Source organism: Heloderma suspectum, chromosome 3 (genome assembly GCF_057233095.1).
Source record: "Heloderma suspectum isolate Gila_16-S chromosome 3, 16-S_ref, whole genome shotgun sequence".
In the NCBI taxonomy this organism is placed as follows: Eukaryota; Metazoa; Chordata; class Lepidosauria; order Squamata; family Helodermatidae; genus Heloderma; species Heloderma suspectum.
Genome location: NC_139460.1, coordinates 129,444,062 through 129,469,713, shown reverse-complemented (window position 1 = coordinate 129,469,713; position 25,652 = coordinate 129,444,062). Strand labels below are relative to the sequence as shown.

The 25,652-nt window shown below is 43.2% G+C and overlaps 1 long non-coding RNA gene across 1 annotated transcript; it reads right to left on the bottom strand.

The window, feature by feature from the left end:
• LOC146350220 (uncharacterized) lies at window positions 1-25,652 on the bottom strand. Its single transcript, XR_014789203.1, has 4 exons — window positions 25,583-25,652; window positions 19,464-19,641; window positions 13,838-13,934; window positions 1-521 (listed from the first exon to the last, which is right to left on the bottom strand). It is a non-coding gene; the product is annotated as an uncharacterized LOC146350220 (long non-coding RNA).

Sequence of the window (25,652 nt, the reverse complement as noted above, 5' to 3'; positions counted from 1 at the left end):
ACAGTACATTCCAGTGGGTCTTTATTTCGAATTAAATTTACAGAGATCTTGGGAAGGCAGCTAAGGCTGCAGCCCTACATACACTTTGTTGTTGTTGTTCAGTCGTTCAGTCGTGTCCGACTCTTCGTGACCCCATGGACCATAGCACACCAGGCAGGCCTTCCTGTCCTGCGCTCTCTCCCGGAGCGTGCTCAAGTCCATATTCATTGCATCAGTGATGCTATCTAGCCATCTCATCCTCTGCTGTCCCCTTCTCCTATTGCCTTCAGTCTTTCCCAGCATCAGGGTCTTTTCCAGGGAGTTTTCTCTTCGCATTAGGTGGCCAAAATATTTGAGCTTCAGCTTCAGTATCTGTCCTTCCAATGAGCACTCAGGGTTGATTTCCTTTAGGATGGACTGATTTGACCTCCTTGCAGTCCAGGGGACTCGTAAGATTCTTCTCCAGCACCACAGTTCGAAAGCATCAATTCTTCGGCGCTCAGCCTTCCTTATAGTCCAGCTCTCACAGCCATACGTTACTACTGGGAAAACCATAGCTTTGATTAGATGGTGAAAGCCCAATTGACAATTGAACATAGTGAGACTGACTTCTGAGTAAACATGCATAGGATTGTGTGATAAATCCTAAAAACTGGCACAAACCAGTCATCTGCCCTGCCCCATAAGTAAATAATGATGGCAGCACCCCCCTGCCCCCGAGGCCAGCAGCAGCAGCCCTGAATGGGCGGCCAGTGTTGCAGGAGATGAGGACAGCACCAGGCATGCAGGCATGGAACAGGGACTGGTGGAGAAGCCAAGAGCTGAGGAGGAGAAGGCGGGGGGGGGGGAGGCTGCAGAGCTCCCTCAGGCTCCCCCCCCCTCTCGCTCCCTTTGTCTGGCCAGCTCTGCATAGTAGAGGAGAGGCAGCCAAGAGGCAGCCCCCTGCACTCCCTCTGCTCCCTCCTCCTTCCCTAGCAGACTGTGACCCGGCTGGGGGCTGGCTTCAAAAAAAGTGCTGGAGCAAAGCCCCGGTGTGATCTGCCACCACTACACCGCTGGGTGGGACACGGCTTTTGGGAGTACATTTCAGCATAAGAGCTGAACCAGGGCTTCCGAATTAGAGACGTCCATTGCCTTGTCTTTGGTGGGTTTCTCTTCTGTAGTCAAATGCGGGCTGCCCCACCCCACTGCACTGGCATCTCTAGCAGAAATAGCAGAGAAGCCATTGAATTCCAGGGCCCTGCCCGATGGGCCGGGGTGGTACTGGAAATGTATGTTTGGAGGCTGGCATGATGCAGACTCTCAAGATGCCCCTGAGCCCTACTGAGAAGAAGAAAATGCAAGAACTTCAGCTCACTTCAGTCCATGCCCTCCTGATACTCCAGGAAGGAGAGGGCAGGAGGGGCAGCTACACAACCACTCCCTAGCTCCCTAGCTGTTGCTGGTGTCATCCCCTTCTGCCTGGCTCCTCGTGCTAGAGGCTAACACCTTGGCTAGACAGCTCCTTAGCCACTTCTGCAGATCTTATCTTACCTCAGCCTCGCTGTGCCCTGCCTGGACAGCTCCCCAGCCTCTCTGGAAGTCCCAGTCCCTGGTGGGAAAAGATCCTCCATTGAGGGCTGGGAGCACCTGCAGCTGTCACTGCCTCTGCGCTCACCTGTCTCAATGTTTCTTCACCTTGGAACAGGGGGAGAAGACGGCAGTGGAGGATTCACTCCGTAAGTATTCTTGAGGCTTTGTAAGTATTCGCTTGGAAAGCACACTAAACCTCCACCCCATTCTGGGTGAGCACAGGGATGCTGCTCAGGCATCCCAAACTAGCATAGGCTTTTAACAAGATGCAACCTCTAAATGGGAAAAGCTTATGACTGAAATCCAAAGAACCACAAAGTTGGTTTCATGCACCAAAGAGGTCTTTGAAGCTATAAACATGATCACACACCCACACAACCCCTCATGCCACACATGTTCAAAAGCCGTTTGGGGTATAGCATGGGGATCTGGTGTTCAAAGAAAAAGAGTAATCAAACAAACACCCTACTTGGCAAGCCCTTGGGTATACCTAAAGCAGCTCTTTGGTTCCCAGCTTATGAAATGGATCTAAGGCCAGTGGAAATGCAGTAAGAGGATGTAAGGGAAAACCAGTTTTGCACAACAGGTACTCTTTTCAGTTTACCATTCAACTAAGCAGTATTGGATAACAATAACATACCTTATGTCTTCAAAGTACTTATTAAAGCTTTTGATTTGTGGTATTTATGTGGAAGTTAATCTTTGCTAACTTACTCATTATGGAATTATTCAGGGATGAAAGATGGAAATAAAATACCAGTATATGCTACTTATGCAAGAGCTCTGACTGGTTTACATAATAAAAAAATAAGTGTATATAACAGATTCAGAACCAGTAGATGATAATTAATATGAAGGCAAACATGCAATTTTTTTTCTTTTACCCAATGACTGATAATATTTAAATGCTATTTACAATATACGTGTTTCATGCTATTTTTAATATTTAAAAATATAATCCATGAAATTAGCATTTCTAGACTTTTTTAAAAAACAGTTTGGTAAAGCATTTTAATTTTTAATAACATACATAATCTACTACTACAGAGAAGTATAAACACTTCATTATAAACATCGAGGGCAGTATCCAACTGTGTCATTCTGTTAGTGCAAATGATGTTTTGCTAGCGGAAACTAGTTCCGAACTATGTGCAAGAGGAGAATCCAACTAAAGTTGCATTTGCGCAAGTGGTTGTGCATTACACTTGTGCAACCTGTTGCACATGTGTAATGTGAAACTGCTTGCGCAACAGAAACATTTGGTGGAGTTCCACTAGCACTATTTGAGTATGTGAAATGGCACTGTTGGATACTACCCTTAATATCAGGTATGCAACATGCAGTTAAAAATTAACAAATATTACCATATCTTCAATACCATATTTATTTGCGCATATAACTTATCTTAGAATTGATTAAGGAGAGTCATAGATCCCTACATTTAATGGATCATTATCTGCCCTCTTTGGATCTATATCTATATCCTTCACAAAACATGAACAGTGAACAAAAACTCTCTAACGTTTACTAATCATTGCCTACACACTGCTGTTTACACCACTGACAAGCATCTATATTCACTATTAATGTCCAGGTTGTACCCGCTTTTCCTAAATTCAGTGGAAAGGACCAGGACTCTCTAAATTTAGCTAGTCATTGTCTACCCGCTTTCAGCCTTACAAATTCAGTTAGTGTGAACACAATTGCTCTCTTTCCTACTTTGATTAACCACTTTCTCAATGATGGAGGCACAGAATTCCACCACTTTTTTTTCAATTAAGAGTGCAATCCTATGCATGTCTACTTAGCAGTAAGTCCTTCTGTGTTAAATGGGATACATGTGTATAGGACTGCAGCCTAAGATCTTAGCTGTTGTTAGGTACCAAACCAGATCCTGATCTTTAGTCAGAACAGATCCTCCAAAATACCCTGATAGCAAATATCCAATATTGGATTTTATCAGAGTAATGGAATAGCCTGACATCTTCAAAAACCTCTCAGTTATTATTTTTTAAATCAGCAATGCAGCTAGCTATCTTTCATATGTGTGTGTACTGTGAGTAATAATGGCTGTTCAGTATCATCTCCAGGTCTAAGTGAACAATAGTAGGGTCAAGAAAGCTATTTGCTTTTTCCTGTCCCTAGAATTTTGGATAAGGCTGACCAAGTTTATCCTTCTCCATTGTCTCTCTTTAGCAAACATTGTGACTTCATCTGGAACAGTTAAATGCCGTTTAAATAAAGTAACACATCTGTTACTCCTTCTGGAAAAAGCCTTGCATCACTGCATGAAAACCTCCAGCTTCTATAGGGAAGCCATTTGCTTACCCAACCAAAGAGCGGTCCTAGCTTCTATTTTAGCATCTTATGTTGAAGTGTGAACTCTCTGGTGAAGGGAGGCAAATGAGCCAATGGCAGTTGGTGTGACACTTCTAACCAATACGGATCACAGAGAGAGTTGAGTAAATCCAACTAATGTAACTTTTTGGTTCTGGCTCGGGTGGAAAATAGGACCCCGAACCCCCTAATCTGAACATGAGTGATAGTGTCAGAAGCATCCAGATTAGATGGCCTCATCATTTTTTCACAGGCCCCTGATGGCCACAGTAGTTGTCTGCTCCTGGTCAGGGGCTTCTTTCTGCCTCTTTCTCCAGGCCCCAGAAATGATGGAGCAGCAATGGTATGGCATTTGCTGAGAGCTCACAGTTCAATGGCAGAAACCAAATTCGGGTGGAGGGGGGGACAGGGAGGGAGAAACAGTGCTGTGCACATTTTTAGGTTCTTGGAATTGTCTGAAGCTGAGGGCCAGACTAGACATGATGAGAGAGAGCTGAAATTAGGATCTCCTTCATTTTAAAGAGAAATTAATAGACATTAATTAATAGCCCTGCCATCCCCACCCTCCAGTTAGACTCGAGCTGCAGGACTGGGGAAAGAGTATTAATTTTTCCCCTTTGCCATTTTTCCAGTGAAAATACACCTGAAGCTACTTTTTTCCCTGTGGGGAAGACTTACAGGTATCATATGAGGAACTGTAAGTATCCCCACCACCACCTGTGCCCCAAAACAGTCCAACACATCTGGAGGGCAACAGGTTGAGAAAGGCTGGAACACTGGAATACCTGAATTATATGGCTAAATCAATGCCAAACCTAGGCTACATGAGGTCTCGAGGAGGTCTGTGTCTGACCTGATCCTTAACCAAGGTTTGTGTCTCTTAATAACAGTCTGGAGGAACTCTTCTTTCAACTATAAGACTCATGGATCATTGTATTTTCCACAACGCTTACCCAATAGGCAATTTGCCCTTCTGTTCCATCTGACAGTATGGAAATGGCATCAAAAGTCAGAGACTTCTTCCTCACAGAACAATAAGAGCAGCAATACCATATTACTGGGTGGGCAAAAAATATAACAAACAAACAAACAAACATTTTGCTATTGCATATCTGAAGGTATAAGGATAAAAGCATTGGAGATTGCAGGAAGAAGGGCTGGATGTGCCTGATCTCGTCTGATCTTGGAAGCTAAGCAGGGTCACCCCTGGTTAGTACTTGGATGGGACTGCCCGGGAATCAGGCTTCCTGCATTGACCAGGGGGTTGGACTCGATAGTCTTGTAGGCCCCTTCCAACCCTATGAGTCTATGAATTAAAGCATAAATGTCACATTACATATTCCTGACTATATTTTTGTAGTACAGGAAAAATGGCACCAGAGTGTCAAGTGCTGTATATTCAGCATGGCAGGCTGAAGTGTTTAAATCAAGAAACATGTTTCAGTTGCTCTCTGTGTCTCTGTAGGAGGGAGGGAGGGAGGGGGAGAGAGGGAGAGAGGGAGAGAGGGAGAGAGAGAGAGAGAGAGAGAATGTTAGGGAAGGAATAGAGATATCCCATGAAAAGTGATCCTGGATGGGCCAAGGTTAATATATTCCTTGCTTCTGTACTGGAGCACTGTTCACTGCCTGCAAGGTCCTTGGTCTCGAAATACCATGCAGGCTTTGCTGCAACAGCCTCAGTATTGTGATTAATGTGTTTTCTAAGAGGCTGGAGCACATAGCAAAACAGTGTAACAAGTCAGCAACCAGAGAGGTTTACCTGGTCATAAAATGTTTTAATGGGATTTCAGCTGAGAGCAAAAGGTTGACTTATAAAAACAGAACATAAAAAGACCCAGTTGGCCCATTAATGGAAAGTAATGAAGAGTTTGTTAAAGGTTTTTGAATACAGGCTGATTTATAAATGGTCATCATTCGATTATTCAGCACTAGATTGCAGGCAGCTGAATATGGGAATGGAAAACATCTGCTTGAAGCGACTTTAGCCACACATTGAATTAATACATGGCCAGGGTTGCAGGGACATGTGGATTAGCTCTGCCGACTGCCGCTGCCATGTACAGCTGCCATGCTCCCATGATGCATGTTCATTTGATGTTTGCCACAAAGAGGTCCCTGCACATACAGATGTCTGCACGGAGAGGTTCTTCAGGCAAGGAAAGATGCTGGCCAATCTGTATATGCAGAAAACTCCTTCCAGCACATGTGAAATGGATGTTTATTGGGGGGATGTGGCAGTGGGGCACAGCAGTGGTGGCTAGCCTGCACAGCCCTGTGATCCACTCCAGGTGGTCATCCAATGCCTGTACTGTTTCAGGCCATGGGTTCTGTTGATGCTCTGCACTGTACCCTGGGTTGCAGGGTTCTGCTATGGGTCAGAGCTTTTGCAGTGGTCAAGTGAGGTCAGGATTCTCAGGGAAGCGAGATGGAAAGAGATCAGCACCATGGAAAGCTCTTGAGTGGGGCTGGAGGCCAGACTGTCAGAATCTCCACGGTATGTGTGTCCAGGCACAAAGCTCAAGGGTCACAATAAGTCCAGGAAAAGGAGCATTATGGGCTTTTAAGATGACATTCCCAACATAGGCACACCAGCCCTTGCTCAAGCTCCTGGTAACAGTTCCAGGGCAGGCAAGAGTCTCAAGTTTATAATTCATGGTAAGTCCAGGCAAATCAATATCTTGGGCAATTAAAATGATAAGTCCAGCCAAGAAAAAGAGAACCAGGCAGTGGAGAGGTTCCATGAAGGGCCTCTATGATCCATGCTCCTAAACAGATTAAGTCCAGGATTCAGATGTCAGGGTGGACACTGAGCCCATAGAATCCCAGAGTAGTTCTGATTCTGAGGAAGAGCAGTTGCTCCTGGGAGAGGAGCGCACTCCTCTTTCCCAGGGCCAACAGCTGACGGAGATTCCTCCCACCAGCATTCCTAGCTTAGATAGCAGTCCAGGGAGTGACAGAGCGCAGATAGCAGACTTGGTGGACACGCGACGCTGACGCAGAGAGCGGCGCCAAATGGAGGGCGCAGAAAGGAGGCGTAGTGCCCGGTTGGCGTGCAAACAATGGTTGTGCCCAGAGGATCCAAGGGAAAAGGGGAGGGACTCTCCCTAGTCCTTAAGTTCAGGGGTCTGCCAGTATTTCCCTTTCAAACGGGGACCAACTGTTCCAACTTAGGGCATAGGTACTGTGCTGCTCAGATCTAGTTGCACACGGTAGAGTTAAGTTGTAAAAGAAGAATAAAGCTTTGAAAGGAATCCCTTTGTCTGTGTCTGGACTTAGCTACTGGATTAGACTGAGAGAGGCCTCCAAGGAGCCCTTGACATCAGGATAGTTCCAGGTAAGTTTTCAATGATACAAGGTTCAAGCAGGTAAAGGTCCAAATTTGATGGAGAATCCAGGTGAGAAGTGTGTTGGGCAGCTCAGACAATGAAAACTCCAGGCAGATAGGGTTTGGGGCAATAAAGATGTAATGTTCCCAGCAAAGGCTCCATAGCCTCGGCACTGGCTTAAATGCAAGGGTGTATGTGTCCGAGCCCTCTCCCTACGATCAAACCGACAGGGTACTCTAGCCCGTTAATCAGCAGTATGTTAAAGAAGGCATTTCTATTCTGCTTTCTACAGATACTTCCATTCCCAAGAAACAGGTCTGAAACCCTCCCTTAGCCCAGTCTCCCCTTGCCTGCCTGATTCCATCAGAGAGGCTATCAGCTTTATTAGCTGTAGACATGTTGTTCAAGCTCAAAACGTGCAGCTGCTCAGGAGTGTTTAACTCCCTCAGCCCACCATCAGAGGAGAGGCCCAGCCGAGTGAAACATGCAGGCCACACAGCTGAACTGGGTTTTAAACCACGCTGGTCCACCTTTGAATCACACTCTGACTCTAAAACTACAGAGCCCACAGCACCACTTGGGCTAATCTCAACAGATATGCACAATTTAGGGTACAATCCCATGCGTGTTTAGATGGAAAAACATGGCTGGCTGGGGAATGCTGGGAGCTGTAGGACTTTTTTTTCCTGTCTAAACATGCATAGGACTCCACCCTAAATAGTCTAAAATAAAATGGCAAATTTCTATTATTATTTTTTGCCAAAGGTATTAACAAGCGGAACTGAATTTTAAAACTAAAAATAAATTTAAAATGTGCCCTTAAAACAAAATACTACAATCCTTGATAAAAAATACAATATAAACAATAAATACAATGTATCCCCCCCCGCCCCCAAGCCAAGTCCAATGATCCCTGATAGGCCCTGATCTCGAGCCAAAGGCCAAGAGCCCTTTAACTCTCCTTTTGGTTGTGCCAAAAGCATGTGCCTCTTGCAGGCACAAACCTGAAACACCTGAAAAACAGGTAGGGCAAGGACAGTCTTTTCAAATGCTGGCTAGGTGCAAACCCTTCCTTCCCACAATTTAGATGCTGTATTAATGGGAATTAATACACTAAACTCTTTGGAGGAATTTCAGGAAACAAATGTGTTTAATAAGTAGATGTTCTACCTGGTGCTGTGCAGAATATTTCAATTCTTTCTTTTTCAGCATTTTGAAGGGGGGGGGGAAATGAAAGCTCTGGCGAAAGAGGCTGGGAGAGGTGAGAATTTCGAATAACTTTCTCCTTGGGGAGGAGGACAGGATTTCTGCTTACCTTTTTAAGTGTAGATAGTGGCTGAGGGATTTTCTTTCTATTTTTTTTTAAACACCCCTAGACTTGCAGCAGTCCCCAGACTCTTTATCCAGAGGCTTCTGCAGCTTGCTAGTTCTTTCAGAACTCCTAGGAGACCATGTGACCTCGCCCTCTCCTATAGGCAGTCAGGAAGGGCTCTGGGGCTACAGAAGCTCTGCAAAGCAAGAGCAAACAGGGCTTTTAGAGCTTTAGAAAAAAATCTGTTCTTCCTTGTAGCAACACAGAGCAAGCAAGAGAAGAGTTTTTCTAAAGCTCCAAAAGTCCCATTTGTTCTTGTTTGCAGCAGCTAGGGACTTTTTGCAAGTCTTTGCACAAGAAGTGCTTCTAGGCTGGAGAAGCCTGTCTATAAAGTCTCATGCTGCTGCAAGTGCACTGGGCATTTTTTAAGTAAAAACAAAAACAGAAAAAAGATTCTTTAGCTACCTCCCAAACTTAGAAAGATGTGTAGAAACCCAGTCCCCCTCCCCAAGGTGAAAATGATTCAAAATTCTCCCCAACCCTGCAAAAGAGGCACAAAATGCCTCTTTGGCAGGGAGAGAAAAAATCCTGAAAATAGGGGGCAGGATTTGGCACAGCATTAGTTCTAGCTATTCCCTTTGTTCCTTCGGATCCAAAGCACATCCTTCTGAAAGGAACCGCCCCCCCATGTTATAATTGTACTTTGTTTACCACCAGAACAGGTCAATGACCTCATCTATGAAAGAATAATTTTGGCATATGAAAAAGCTTTAATTCATACTAAGAAATGCAGGTCACAACATTTTTCACCACTATCCTGTCTTGTATCAACTTGGCAGCAGCTTATATATTATTAAAAATGATTTTTTTAAAGCTGCTCTGAAGACAGCTACAAACACTATGCCATAACATAACTTTTCTAGCCTTCTTTGTTTGTTTTGGTAATGATGATATGGCTGTTCCATGGATTTAAAAAAATCCCCAAAGATAGAGATTTATTATAAAATAATATTTAAGAGTATTAATATGTAATTTTTTTCCAACAGGAAATAAATGCCCCAGACAGCTTTGTCAGCATTCATCAACAATTCCCGCCTATGCCTTGAATACTAAACCTGTCAGAAGCTTTGAAACTCTGACAGATCATTCTGAGCAAAGCACTTTATTTTTTGACAGAACCGTTTGTTTTTTTCAGTCCTGCATCCCTGCTTCACTGAGCAAGGGATGCTGTTATGTTCATTTTTGAGTCTCCAGGGGTCACAACCCAGAAAACTGAGTGACAAAGGGCCATCAATCAACACAAGATGACTCCTGGCTCAGGATCTGAATTCCTAAAGCTATGCTGAATACATGACACTCACAACTGGACCTGTGGAATATAAATATTTTAATGCCTTTGACAGCCTGAGGCTGAGATCAAAGGTTCAGGCGTTTCTGACAATGTCGTTAGACCGTTAGGCCCTAAACCAACAGGCTGCTGGATGGATGTGCAAGCAACAGTGCATTGTTATTTATGGGGCTGGTTTTCCTCCACTAGCTTTTTAGGCCATCCCACAAGATAATGTACAAGAACTGGCATAGAATTTCAGTGGGGAGGCAGACCAGGTAATAAACAGCCCATAAACAATAATGCATATGAGGATTGGTCCCATTTGCAACCCAGGATCATAACCAAAGGATGGAATGGGACTTATGCTACAGTATTTGTATCTTTAATGAGTATAAGCCATAATATACAACTTAGATTGTGCAATTAATCCTAAACACACTTACTCAGGAGGAATCCCCATTGAACACAGTGGGGCTTACGCCTAAGTAAATATCGATATGATTGTGCTGCACATGACCAGTAGTGCAGTGGCAAATTCTGAAGTGCAGGGTCCCTTCATGATAGTCACAGCCATGCCCCTTCACAGCCACGCCCCCTTCTAAAATTATACAACCTTGTAAGATTATACAATACAAATGAACTTTCAGTCACTTACTTTAGAGTATCTGGTCACCCTAATTCAGAATTATTAGCAGGTCCATTTGAAAAGAAAACACACAGACAAAAAGTCATGTCTAGCAACTTGCTAGAAAATGTTATTTGGCTAGTCCTTTTTAATTCAAGAAACATGTAGTAATAATAATAATATCATAGCATATTTATTATTAATTATTATTATGAAGAGCCATTGCAACCAGATGTGAAGCATTGCCCCATTAAAATAAATGGAACTTGGTCCGCAGTGACCCACAACTCTTTTAATGCTACAATCCCATAGACATTTATTTGGGAGTAAATCACAATGAACATAATGGTACTTACTTCTGAATAGACAAGTAGGATTGCCCTACAAGGCTACAAGCATAACTACGCTCACTAGGGGAGTAAACTCCATTGAACACATTGGGACTTACTTCTGAGTAAACAAGTCTAGGATCCTACTGTCAACCAGAGGGGCTGGATCCAACCCCAGGCCCCCTCCTGCACCTTGAAGGACAACTTGATGTGCAAACTAACAACAGGTGAAGACTTTTCAAAGCATGGGGCTAAAACATGATCCCCTGCTAACGTTTGCACATCAAGCCCACTGGGGTCCCTCTCCCCCACATGGCAAACCCCACGCATAAGCAGAGCCACAGACAATGGCGGCAGTGGCCCCCTGCCTCTCCTGCTGCTGTGGCCAGCAGCAGCAACACTGAACAGGTGGCCAGTGCTGCAGGACGATGAAGGCAGCGGCGGAGAACGGTGGCAAACCTCACGCAGCCTGCGGGGTGCGCACACACCCAGCGGGGACTGGCAGCAGGGTGGGAAGCGGGGCAGGAAGCTGAGGGGCTGGCTGGCCACGGTCGAGTTGTGAGGCGTGGCGGCTGCTCAGAGGTGGAAGTCGGAGAAGCCCAGGGCTGAGGAGAATAAGGGGCGCCGAGGAGAGGGAAGGTGGCTGTGGTCCCGCGTGCCTCTTTTCTCCCTCCTCCCCAGCTGTGGAGGGAGCAGGCGACCATGGAGCTGCAGAGCTCCCTCAGGCTCCCTCTCTCACCCCCTTTGTCTGACTGGCTCTGCACAGTAGGCGAGAGGCAGCCACCAGTCGCCCGTACGCCCTCCCTCTGCTGCCTCCTTCTGCCGCATCTGCCCCTGCAGCAGCAGCAGCAGCCTGGGACCTGGCTGGGGGCCGGCTCCAATAAAAGTACAGGAGTGAAGGCCCGGTGCGACCCACCAGCACTACGTAGCCGATTTAGTCAATGGGGGAAAGTACACCTTGGGGTGCGTGCTTTAAAAAAAGAAGTGCACCCAAATGCACACTTTTTCTGCTGGAAAAAAAAGGAAAAAAGCTCTCAGTACGGAATGGGAACAAGGCAGACTGAGCTTTGAGGTGGAAATCAGAAAACATCACTGAGCTTGAGCCTCACTAATTCTTCCATCCACACGGTAGAGTTATGAAAAAGCAACAACAGGCATAAGCAGAACAGCTGAATATCCATCCATGTAGGCTTGATTCTGATATACAGAAGCAAAATATGCATAAATATCCATTCACTAAAAATGTATAAAACATGAAATCTTAGGAGAAAGGCTAAGTAAAAAGAACCCCATGTACTCAGCAGAATATGCTGTATCTGCACGACAGACTTAAACTGGCTTCACTGCAGTTCCCTCAACCCGGGAAATGTGTTTCAGGGGAGTGGGTGGGGGTGTCTGAGTCTTGAAGAGAATTCTCAGCATCCTCACCAAGCAACAATTCCCAGGATGCTTTGATAAAAACCATGAGTGTTAAACTAATTCAGTCAGCAGCAGCCTGGGACCAGGCTGGGGGCCGGCTCCAATAAAAGTACAGGAGAGAGGACCGGGTGCGACCCATCAGTGCTACATAGCTGCACATGACTAAATATTGTTATGTACCTCAGGCATAAGTTCTGTCAAAAAAAATAAAATAAAGATGATTATTTGTTTGTTGTATGAGTGGAAAAAAAATGGATTTTTAGTTGTGAAACTGTTCAGTCAGTGTGACAAATCCATAGTTAAGTAGTTCCAGTTTTGAACAGGTACCTTGAAAAACATGTAGTAGTGTGATATTGATGATCTGAAAGCAGATGTGAGTATTTTGTCAACTCTGAATTGGGGGGGGGGGAAGGCCTGTGATTTGTTTACCTTTTCCATGGTTCCACTTTTCCAATTGTGGGATGGACAGACCTACAATTGTGGCTACAACTTTTTTTGCAATGTGTTTTGCAAATTCTACATTTATGTAAATATATTTGTGTACATAGCATATCTTGGAATCAGTGCTACATTTGCACATCCTAATTGAAGGTTAGCTTTGCTCTATCTTAATAAATGGTACACTTTCTCCCTTGCTTTATTGCTATAGAATCAGTAGAGGGCGTACAAGTTAAATGAAGGGAAACCAATTCACAGTTTAGTCTTGCAACTGGAAACCTAAATGGATTGGATAGGTCCTGTTACCCAGCACAGAAAATATTAAATTGTGTTTTTCCAGGTTAAGCTTAATATTAAAATGTGAATGTGCTTCTTCATTTGATGATCTTGCTATGGTCCTGTGCATGCCATCTAAAGACTCTTCATCTTCACTAATTCAATGGGATACCAAACCAGAATGTAATTTTTAAAATATTTATTCAAATAAGTTCTAAATATTATGGTCTTCTTAGGACACTGGCTGCTAACAACTACTATTTTTGTGAGTTTTTTTTTTTTGGTAATGGTAACAACTGTAAGCACAATTATCAGGTGCTGGAAGAAAACCTTTTGTTGGCCCTGTTTTTTTTTTTTCATATGAGCATCCTATATAAAAGAGATATAACTTCCACAATAAAGCCCCATAGCCCATAAAAGTGCAGTTTCCAAGCTACTTCAATATTAGGTAAGAAATGGGGCTTTATTGTGAAAGATATATCACTTTTGTATAGGATGCTTATGTGAGAGAATCAGGGCCACAAAAAGGGTTTTCTCTCTCTCTCCCAGCATCCTAATATTGTGCTTACGGGTGGTATCATTAAAAATCTCTCACAAAAATGGTAATCATCTACACCCCCCCAGAAACAGGTAATAATATTTAGAACATATTAATTTCTATACCCTCTATATGTTTAGGGGTACCTCTATTACTTGTATAAAACCAAAATATCTGAGCACAGCACGGTACAGAGAATTTCAGTCCAGAGGAAAATTGACGCATTAGGAAAAAATGGTCTTATTATCAGGGAATGAGATAATTTAGAGTCAAAACAAAATGAAAGCAGGTATTTCTGAATCTGGCTAAACAGCAAACTGTCTTTCTTTGATAGTATCAAGGGACAACATACATACCTACTTTAGTTACCCAATTTCCAGACCTTCTGGCCATTCAAAATGGCTGGGCTTTAAATCACTGGGCTCTAGGCCAACCACTTGCCTTTTAAGCAGGCTATGTGAGAAAGAAAGAGAAAGAGAGAGAGAGAGAGAATGAGAATGAAGTATAATTGAAGAAGAAAGCTCCTGGCACCTTTAACACACCCTAATCCATCAGGATTGGGCAAAAAGGTGTCTGTTCCCCCACCCTCCCTGGGACATGAGCCAATCGGCATTTTACAAGATGGTGACAGGGTTCAGCCCTGGAACCTGGGGTCTCCTCAGAGGGAGCAGGAGCCCCAAGCAGACTCCTGCATGACCAGCAACCCTGAGGAACCTTGGGACCCAGACTGCAGGTCTCCACACTGGTGGCTTGGGCTCGTCTCAGACTCTCCCTCTGTCATCCTCACAGCCACAAGTGCAGAGGAGCCAATGAGCCAGACAGCTGCAGGCACTTCAGGGCTGCCAGCAGGGTGCCCGGCTAGCCACATGTGAGTTTACTTGGAGAGGAGAGGGAAGCTCATGTTGTTGCCTTCCTGGATCAGGACTTGGCTGAGAGCCAGGAAAGGGGTGGAGGTCCAGCTCCTATATAAGTTCTCAGTCTCAGCTGAAACCACAGCTCCCTTGGAGCTCTTCGCTCCAGTGCATAATCTTTAGACTGCTTTGTAAGCTCCTCACATGGAGTTTAGGCATTGTAAAATGGCAGCCAGTCATTTCAAGCTGGCTTATCTAAATCAGATCGATCACAGCCTACACCACCAGATTCACTCTGCTTAATAATTCCACGCTAAGGTTGGTCACCTCATGTTAGAATTGCAGCTTGTGATGTTAAGTTTCTGGAAATAGAAAAGCGATGCACTCCAGGCTCTCCTAATTTGGGAAATTTGTTTTCACAATGCTGGCCTTAATTCAGCAAAACATGCCATGTAGGTACACCTGAGTACAACTGAAACTCACACTGAGACCTTAGAATAATTTGGATTCTAATTGTGAGTTTGACCTTAGTTAGTGATAGCCACATATAATGCCAAAAAATAGATAGAGGGGAGCAGGGAAAAACAGCAAAACAGCAAAGCCCGAACTTGTCGAGGTCCTCCAAATTTACAACAGGAAGCTCATTCTGACACATGTCCATGTCAGATTGCAAGCTTTGTTTTTTCTTTTTGCAAGAAAATTCGTGCATATTTTTGTGCATATTTTTCAAATGTATTAATCAATTACGCATATTTTGTAAGTGTACACATTTTTCTCCTGTCAATTAAAGTGTGTTTGTGTATGCATTTTTGTGTCAAAAGTACACATTTTTGATGCACATTTTCCAAATGTACACATTTTTCAAACACATTTTTTTTGTTCTGTGAATTGCGTTGCAAGTTTGGAAACCTGGACCTGGATCGCAGATTGCACTGGGGTCTGAGTTCAGTTCTGGGAGATGAGAATTGGGTAAATTCTGGTAAAAAAATAAACTGAAATGAATTTCTCATACATCCCTAAGAGGGAGACACTGGGAGTTTGCGTGCACGAAGAAAGATCAGGGTGGTACACAAAATCTCACAGCCAGCTCTCACTTGCTAAACGCCTGCTCAGCACTGTGACCAGGCCAGTGCCCAGTTCTTCCAAAAATAAAGCTAAAAAGCTGCCTTTGTGTTGTGACATTCATAGGAGTTTTAAGTAGTCCTTCGGTGACTCATCTATTTGCAGCCTAAAACTCCTCACTTACCATGCACACCAGCAAAAGACAGGTGGGAGACATGGGTGGATTTGCACTGCACACCTAAATTCCCCCAGCAAAGCCTGTCAAAGCATCTTGGGTTGATGCTGACCTGGGATGAACGATTCTTCCCAGAAAGTATCACTTTAAAAATGAATGGTGTGCGATGTGGGTCAATTTAGCACTGAGACTCCAACACAACACAGTGACACACCTGCACAAGTAATCACACCATTTGTGGTAGAGATCGCACTGTTCCTGTTTCGTGGATCCACAGTTGGCACTAGTTATGCCAGCTACCTGGACCCTGCTGTCAAAACCTCTCATTTGGCAGAACACACTCGCCAACATTGATTCAAGAAGCTGGACAAGGATGCTGCTGCGAGGTGAAGAGCTCTTCCTGGACCTGTCATGGTGTGTGAGCAACTTGGCAGGTCACTGTGTGCACGGTGAAATGCCAAGGATGGATTTGCTTTAAGTTTAAAAGGCTAGAAACTTGCTGCTTGGGAGTTTTAAAAGTGACAGAGTTGGTCAGTATCCCAGCTTTCAAACTGATTGAAAGAAATTCTCTCCCAATTTTTTTAAAAAAGTGATTTATTGGCTTGAGAAAGTTTTTGTCGTTGTTCTATGCTTTCACAGAAACCAAATCTGTGCATTAGTCCTCTTAATCCCAGGTGTGTTGGGAATGGTTCTGGTTATTCAGTGTTAAGGGAATGGAAGTCTGTATATGTTCAGGTACACTCTTCTTTCTTATTACTTCCCAGGTTCTTTGGCTAACATGTGACATTGACAATATGTTTCACTGTTGTTCTCCGGATGGCCCTGGCTTAAACTAGACCTTAGTTGTCTTAAAGTCTTTCCCTTTTAAAATATTGGTTTGTTCAATACCTAGGCTGGTCTGAAGCTAGAGCTATGAATTCTTAGAAACTGATTTATACACAGTTAGGCATGCCTCACTGAAATCAGTGGGCTTATGTATGCCTAACATAGCATCAAGCTGTTAGTTGATTAACTCGCTGTGTTTTAATTGATTGATCAATAAATTCACCTTACATACATCTATATACTGCATCAACTTGACTCCGGAGCTTGCTCAGATCCTTAAGGTTAATGATTTAAACAGAAAAATCAAACCAGCCTTTTCCAATCTCTTGATGTTTTGGATTACAGCTTCCATCAGCCCCATCCAGAAGGCCAATGGTCAGGCATGATGGGAGTTGTAGTCCAAAACATCTGGAGGGGCCCAGGTTGGGGAAGGCCGCAACAAACTATACCATCGTTCTCAGAAAGAGATGCAATCTGACTATATTCAGGTACTTCCAGATGGCCAGCTCCCTACTGCTACCAATCCATAGGCATTTGTAAACATTCTTTCCTTTCCTCCTTACCAGATACTTTGTCATAAGACAATAGATGGAAGAAGAGGTAGGAAAATAGAAGAGGGTTGCAACTGGAAGATTGCATTTGGGATCTTTCAGTCCCAATTCCAGTTCCAGTCTCCATTGGGATCCGCTGTAAAATTCTGTGAACGAGGCAAGGCGATTGCACAATAAAAGCCTCATCTGGAAGCACCCTTACTTTTATAAATCAACTTGGATCCTAAATAGGTTCATCAGCACAGGGCAAAATAAAAACCCAGCTAAATAAACAACCGTAAAGAATGTCACCTTTTGACAGTGCAATGGTTTTCTAGCTCATATTTTTCAGCCAGGATTTCCTCATGATCAGTTTATTAAGGGTGAAACTATACATTTCAAGGGAGATCCATCTGTTTTTACTTTCAGGAAGGTATAGGAAGACTTGGAGCAGTGTGCTGGGGGAGAAGACATTTAATTTTCCCTTTCTGCCATTTTCATGCTTCCCCCCTCCCCCCAGCTATGTGGGGATGAAATAATCCTGGTTTCATCCTATGGAATGAAGAAATACTGGTACCTGCTCCATCCACATGTTCACTGAACATGTAGAGGAGGGCAGGATTGTGCCTGCTGGCCTTGCTCCCCTGCCCAACCTCTGCAAGTCACACCAGGATTCCTAATCATGCATATAGACCATAAACATGTATGGGAGCTGCTTGCACTTAGATGATGTTCTCACTGTCTGCCCAATGCAGAGAGTGCTTGGGACAGGGCCAGCCACCATCATCCTGCTTTCTTTCCATGCAGTTAGTGAAGACACAAGAACAGGGCTATTGTTTTGGACATTTCAGATACTTGGCCTGTTCTGTAAACTTGAGCCTGCAATCCTATACACACAATAGGTACCACTGAATTTATTCTGTGATGCTTACTTCTTAGTAAACATGCATAGGATTTGCTGCACCCCACCCTTCCACAGGGGGGTTAAAAGGCAGGGCGGGTGGGAGAAAGGCCCTGTTAATATTTGCTTCACTGAATGCTTTCAATGGCATTAGCTACTTTGAAAGACAATTTAGAATTTCACTATAGGAAGTCATCAAATGCCTTTAGGAAATGCAGTACCATACAAAGAAAGACAGGCAGGCTTCCATTTACAAGGATTCACAAGCTAAAATGCACTTTTTAAAACATATGCTTTGCAGATTATAAACATCTTCACAATCATGCTGCTTGCATTACAGCAGAAAGCAACCCTGTTCAAATTAAATTTGCACTTTAATTTATAGTTTCAGAAATACTTTAATTGAATAATGAAGGCCATTTTTCACATGCAACTTTCTTCCTTGCTCTCATCAGCAGAGAAATGATTATGCTTAGGGCACATTTCCCCTCTTTTTACTCTCGATGTGAACTGATATATTTGAAACTGCTGCTATTTGGTTTCTCTGCAGTTGGGCAGCCAGCACTTAGCTTTGTTGTTGTTGCCATTGCTGTTAGATAGCTTTGGGCAAATCCAGATGGTTCTAATTTTAGCAAGTGGGTGTGCTGTTCTAGCATTTATCATATAACCGTTGAGTTGGAGGGTGTCTCGGGAAGTTCGGCTAGGCAGGCAATGTGTTTCACTCTCCCACCCTTTCATACAGCCGGTTGCCCCAAGTGTGCTGGCTGCCCTTCACAAGGGAAGTCGAGAAGGAATTCTCTTATGCCCCTCTGATGGGTATAGTTGTGTATGTTTTTGCCTTCCTCTGAGTACAGTTTTACTGTTTCATTTTGGGTGATGGTCTTTTATCTATTGGACAGCTGGGCTTAGGATGGCCGCTTACACACTGCCAAAAAAGAGGACACCATAATGTGCGCATACGCAGATTTCTATGTATATGTGCAAATTTTGAAATAAAAACTATAATTTAAATAGAAAATACATGCTGGCTGGGGAATGCTGGGAGCTGTGGGACTTTTTCTGTCTAAACACGCACAGGATTGTGCCCTTAGAAGTTGTGAGTGGTTTTTTAAAGTGAAGATAGTGCAAAGTCAAAAAGGTGGGTTGAACAGATATCACTAAGTTTACTTCCTGAACCCTCACAGCAGCCTAACTCTTCTGTTTCCCCCAGGGTAGACAACCTTTTTGCTTTGGAGGGCTGCATGTGGCAATGGGCAGTCAGTTGGGGGCTGCACCCACATGAACACATATGCATATGGCCAGGTAAAGAACAGTCTTCTCCCTCCCTCCCTCATCCAGACATATGTGTGTAAACCTTCCTTCCCTGTGCACTGAGATCACATCATGCCTCCCACTGAGAGCCTAACAGCTGGGTTGGAGGGGAGGAATGCCATTTAAATGGGGAAGACTGTGCATGGGGATGACCACTCCTCATGTGCTGTCTTCACCATTCAAATGATGCTCCCAATAGCCCACCAAACAGCTGTTTGGCAGAAACATGATTGCGCTGGGAAGACCGCACACCAAGATGACTCTCCTGATGTGCCATCTTCCCCAGCTAAATTGCAGTGGGCTGCAGCTTGCCAACTGGTGTGTTACCTTGTCAGGGTACACTGTTGTTATGACTATCATGTTGGGTCATTATGGTTCTCTCATCTTGAAGGTGGCAGAGAGGGTTAAGATGTGCTCTCAGGGCTCTCCTCCGTATCACGTTGCCCACATACTGACTGCAATATAGGACCATGCATTGAAGAGAAAGCTGAAGTATGTTTTCTCTCTGGAAAGATATGCAAAGAATGTCATGTCAGAAGGACATTACATGAAATTAGCTAAGCAAAGAGTCCTGTAAATGGAGATACAAAGTGTTTCTATAATTTACAGATCTTCTTTCTGAAGCCAGCCAGACAAATCTGTGGATGCAGTTATCTAGTCATTTTAACAAAGCTGTTAAAATGAGCTGAATGCATACAGTCAGAGGAATAACTTGCTGATTCTTTTTCCAGAAACCATCAAAATCCATACTGTTCATTGTAGTTTGAGCAGAAGTTCAGATTAGCTGATTCCAGAGCCTAGTGTTGTGTCAGGCATCAAGAACTAAATCCTGTTATGAAGTCATATTTGCCCTATCACAGGCAATACAGCGATGTTTCAAAAGAGCAAACTTTTATCAATAATTCAGTGGCTGGCAAGATTCAACACAGCATCAGAAGGCTCTGTGAACAGCAACAAGCAAATTCAACATCTTCCTTCAGCACTGTGCAATGTATATATCTAACTTATTAGACAGCTTTTATAAAGGATGCTGGATGATTTCTGATACTTCAGTTTCAGCCCCTTCAACTCAGGAATTTTTTTCTCTGCAGGTGACCTTGGATCCTCCCTCACCCCATTTCTTTGAATGCTGAGAACTATCACAAATAGTAAAGTACTAGGTGTCCAAGGCAATCAGACCCAGGTGCTACCGTGGAAGCTTGCCAGAGGAGGGAATTGTTGGCCTGCTCTCTGGTTAGGCATTTCCCCAGGAAATGCACTATTGAAGAAAGGGTCAGATGATACAGTGGACCTATAAAGCCTATGTCTCCTCCTGGCTCCTCAGTCCGAGCAACTCAGTTTTGAGGGAAAGACCAAACTGTCACCAGACTGCCCCTCCACCTGTTTCCCAGCTATCCTGATCCTTGGCTTACCTGCTTGTAAGCCTGAATGCTTGCCAGCAAACCTGTCTTCCAAGTTCATTTATCATAATTGCTTCACCTCCTCTAGACTGCCAGCCCTGCTGCAACCAGGGACAAGTAGTATAAAACTGGACAAATACATTTCCATTGGGATAACTTGGGATATGGGTTTTCTTTATTCCCCAAATCTGAACACATGTGGTATTTGAGGATGGGAAAGAAAAAAGGTACGTAAGGGGTGGTGGTGGCAACAGCTTTTCCAGGGGCTCGGAGCCTGGGGCCTGAAGTAGGGTGGCCAGATGGCGTACTTCACAGAGGATAGTCCTCTATTTTGAAGGCAAACTCCATTTGAAGTGCTGTCTGTTCCAAGTCTGGTTTAAAGATAAAAAGCCATGAGAAGGAAGAGCTGGCCTTGAAGTTGCCCATCACCAGTTAGCATCTGGACAGCTGACTGAGCACACACAGAGGTCCCCTGGTCAGTCTTCCCCACTATGGTGAGATGTATTGTATTTCTGTTTAAATTATAGTTATTATTTCTAAATTTGCACCGATACATACAAAATTGATTATGTAAATACTATTCAAACGGGTGTCCTCTTTAACCTCTTTTTTGGAGATGCAATTCCTCTTTTTTGGCAATATGTAAGTGTCCACCCTAGGCATGAGGCTTTGGGCAAGGCTATTAGAGGATGGCTATTAAAGGATGAATACCTAGGAATTAAAGATGGAAGTACTTTTGAAAACAAACTGCAAGGAGAAGGCAGTCCTTCACAGGACAGAACAACATTCAATTGTATAGAAGGTCTCTACTGTGTCTCCAAAATAAAAGCCTTTCTTCCAGATACAGCCTGACTACCATAATGAAAGACATTTCAGTAGTGGAAATTTTCAAATTAACAGCAATCTGCATAATGGCTAGAGCTGTTGTAAAGTTCTAATCACAGTGGGCCCAGCCCTGTCTGCAGTTGAACTTAAGCCTTGATTACATAATTTGTAGAGTGCTGGACGAAAACCCTGCCCTTGTATGTTTGTCTTACATTTTGTTTAATAAAAATATAGGGCTGCAAGATAAATTTGCTGAATAATGGACTTTAAAAATATGCAGCTCCATCCTCTGCATGTTACTTGAAAGTAGACCCCACTGAGTTTAAGCATACGTAAGTTTGTACCCATGGCTGACTTGTGCATCAGAGCCAATTTTAATAAGTAAGGCTGAGACCTAATGTGACATGGAAGTTATTTTGGTTCTGGAAAGCTCCCTGGGTGATAGATCTACTGTCAGTGGTATTTCTGCTGGTGGTAGTCCCCAAAAGGAGGCATTCCAGAGGTAGGTTGGAGGCAGCCTTATATCTGCTGGTCCCAGGGTTGGGCTCTTCACCTCTGCCAGCCCGGAACCAACAGGAGGAAAAACTGAAACAACAAAAAATCTGCCTGAGAAGCAAGAAGGTGAAACACCATTCCCACATTGCCTGCCCTAGCTAGAGCAAGCGCATAATCCACCACTTCACTTCCTGGCTACTTGGGATTGATTTGCCTGTTATTTCTTTAGAAATGTTATATCCTGCCCTTCAGTGGCAGGCCACTTCAGGGCAGCTCAACATAAAATCAAAAGAGGAATGAGCAAAGGGCTGGTTGTGCCCAATCTTGTCTGATCTCAGAAGCTAAGCAGGGTCAGCCCTGGTTAGTATTTGGATGGGAGACTGCCTGGGAATCAGGCTTCCTGCACTGAGCAGGGGGTTGGACTCGATGGTATTGTAGGCCCCTCCCAGCTCTATGATTCTATGAGTAACAATGAAAATAAGAAATCCATATATATATATATATATATATATATATATATACTCCTGATATCCATTTAACAGCACAGCTACTGATGAGGGTGGAAGCCAAAACATTTAACTTAAATATATTTTTTTGAATACTCTGTTGTTAGTTTTTCTATCTTTCATATATATTTTACCTTAAGACTGACTGAATCCACAGTGGATCCAGAGCCTCCTTATTGTTTTGCTGCTTTACACCAACACCCCCCCCCCTCTGAAAATTAAAAATCCATATATATACGTACATGGATTTATTTTATTTTCATTGTCACTCAAAATTCTCCAATAGTCTTATACTCCAGAGTTACTCTTATCCTCTAAAACATCTTAGGCAGCAGAGGAGTAAAAACTATCTCAATAAAAATAGAGTAGTGGAGAATGTAAAGCCAATTGTAAAAGCTCTGGGTAAATAAAAAGGTCTTTGCCTGGCATTGAAAAGACTTCAGTGGCACTTGGGGAATGGCCTCTAAAGGTGATCTCATTTAAGAGGCATGTTCATGTTTCAAAAAGACACCTATATTAAGGTGTTAGTAACACCAAAGATTATTTAAATATAATCAGTTAATTATTTAATTAAAGAATCACTAAATTCTTTAATTGGTTGAGAGCCCTATGAAAATAAAAATGAAGGAACAGCTGCATTTGTAAAGAAAACATTTGGTATGGAAATCTTCATTATAGGATGCATTAAGCAAACCGCCAACTAAGGGCGCAATCCTATGCATATTTAGACAGAAAAAAGTCTTACAAATCCCAGCATTCTCCAGCCCACCATGCTGACTGGGGAATGCTGGGAGTTGTAGAATTTTTTTCTGTCCAAACATGCATAGGATTGCACCTGTAGTAACAAAAATTGACTCTATGTTTAGTGAAGATATGGTGTATATTCTCTCTACCATTCCTGGAAAACATCATAGTTGCTAGAACCAATAATCAATAATGAGTCTCAGTAACAACTCATAGGGTACAGTCCTATGCTGGTTGGGGAATGCTGGAGTTGTAGGACTTTTTTCTGTCTAAACATGCATAGGATTGCTCCCTAAGTGACTTTTAGTTAGCCTTCAGAGTTTATATGTAAGTGACATTAAAACTTTGAATGCACTTACAGGCTAAAGACTGTAGATTGTAGAAATGATATAAGGTTAGAGAGAAAGAGATGGATGAAAAAATCCACTAATCAGTTTTGCCAGAAAAGTTCTCTTTGGCAATGATCACCATGCATTACAGGCCTTGTTCTCACAGCTGGCTCTAGGTTTGAGGAGTCCCCAGGCAAAATGCCTTCTCGTGGGCCCCCTCTTGTACTGAAGGCATATTCAGGCTTACTTGGTAGTGGTGGCAGTAATAGCAGTCCAAGGGTGGCTGGGAGCTCTCATTTTAATTTCCCACAATGCTTTGGAGCACCCAATGTAGTCACTCCAGGGCATTGTGGGAAATTAACATGGAGGCTTGTAAGCCCAGTTGCCCAATGAAGAGGGCCTGGCAGGTGTGAGAGCTGGTGGGTTGTTCCATATGCTACAAATTTTGTTGATGGATGATTCATCCAGGGAAACTCCAGGTGCTTAAGACTTCAGGGAAGAACCAAGACAAAAAGAATCAGGGTTAATAAATAAAATATAACTCTGCATGATGCAGTTCTCCAAAGAAAGAAATGGATTAATTAAAATATTGCACAGAAAGAGAGGAGTTCAATTGCCTTGTATATAAACCATAGAATCAAGGAACCGGTAAAATGCCTGCCAGGTGAATTTGATTTAAAATCAAAACTGAATAATTCTCCTGGATGAAAGAACAAAATAAAAAAGCAGTCATCTACATACAAATTAGGCAGGTTTATGGGAAGCCACAAAGCAAATGCCAATCGTCTTTTGACTGGTTAGAGGTGTAAAGAATACATCTCTCCACCATCCCTGCCTTTTTCCACCCAAGCAAAACTGAACTGAGATTGACACAACAAGCACAATGGCATTCGCTTTTACATTGATCACACACAGTACATTTGGTGCATAGTATTAAAAGCAGTTAATGTCCACAGTAGGTTAAAGTGATTGATCTCTGTGAAGTTTTAAAATAGCTATACTGCCAACTCTCTACGGGAAGATGAAGGGGGAAAGCAATCGGTTTTGTGCCAAATAGGAGAGGCGACTCTCAGTATTGTTGAATCAACTAGTACTGAAAATGCAACCTTGCAATTATTAATGATTGACATTCTTAGTAACATTATACTAGGTACTTCTGTCTGCGACAAAAGGCCCATAGATTTTCATATAGCATTCTCCATATAGCACTAACATCATAATAACAAGCTTTTTGTGTGTTTCTCCCCCAGTGCTGGCTAAATTTTCTCCATCTCTTTTGTCAGTTAACTTGCACTTAACAGTGGTTAAAAGGGCCCTAAAATTCTTTTCACATAACTGATTTTTGTGTTGCTATACAGTGTAATGTCTTCAGGCTTTGCAGGTTGTTTAAAAGCAGTTGCTGAGCTTACTTGCATGGTTTGATTTGGATTCATACATACCCCAGAACTATGATGTGTTAGGCCATATAGGTTACTAATAAGTATGCCTATTTTTTTTCATTTCCCCTATTTTTGCAACAACAGAACCTTGATAATGAAGGATTAAGCAAATAATTTACAGATCTGAAGGCCTTCATTTTGTTGATGCATACCTTTTTGAGTTATCTCATGAGGGTGAAAAAAATCTGCGTTCCATGTGGATGGCAAAAAAGAAAAAAAGAGGAAAAACGGAGCATCAAAGAGAGACCTGTGTTTCAGGCCACACCTGAGCTGGAAAGCCTTCCTCAGCTAATAACTGAAAAGAAAATATTTTGTCCCCCAACCCTGGCACTAAACTCCTCCATAGACAAAGCTATTTCCAAATAAACATTCATATGATCAGGCTGCACAGGAATGAGAAAATAGCATGTGTGTGCTCCTGCTGTCAATATTTCCTTCAAGTGCATTATTTTACTATCCCTGACATCTATTTTGGAGCAGAGCTGGATTTAGGGACAGGTGACACACATGATCTCCCGGGTTCCTGTCACAGGCTACTCAACTATCCACTTCATAGCAGAAACAAATAGTACAAACAGTTCAGTATACTAAAAGCAGAGCAGGCCCTAAGGTCAACCGCACCTAGCTCACCCACTGAAGTCTCAGTAATACATGCCTGATCTGCCTTCTCATCCACAATTAAATGGTGAATCAGTATTGCGGACTGACCTGGTGTTAAATAGCAGCACTGCAAGACAGAGAGAAGATGGTGCTGGGGAAGGCATGGTGTTCAAACATC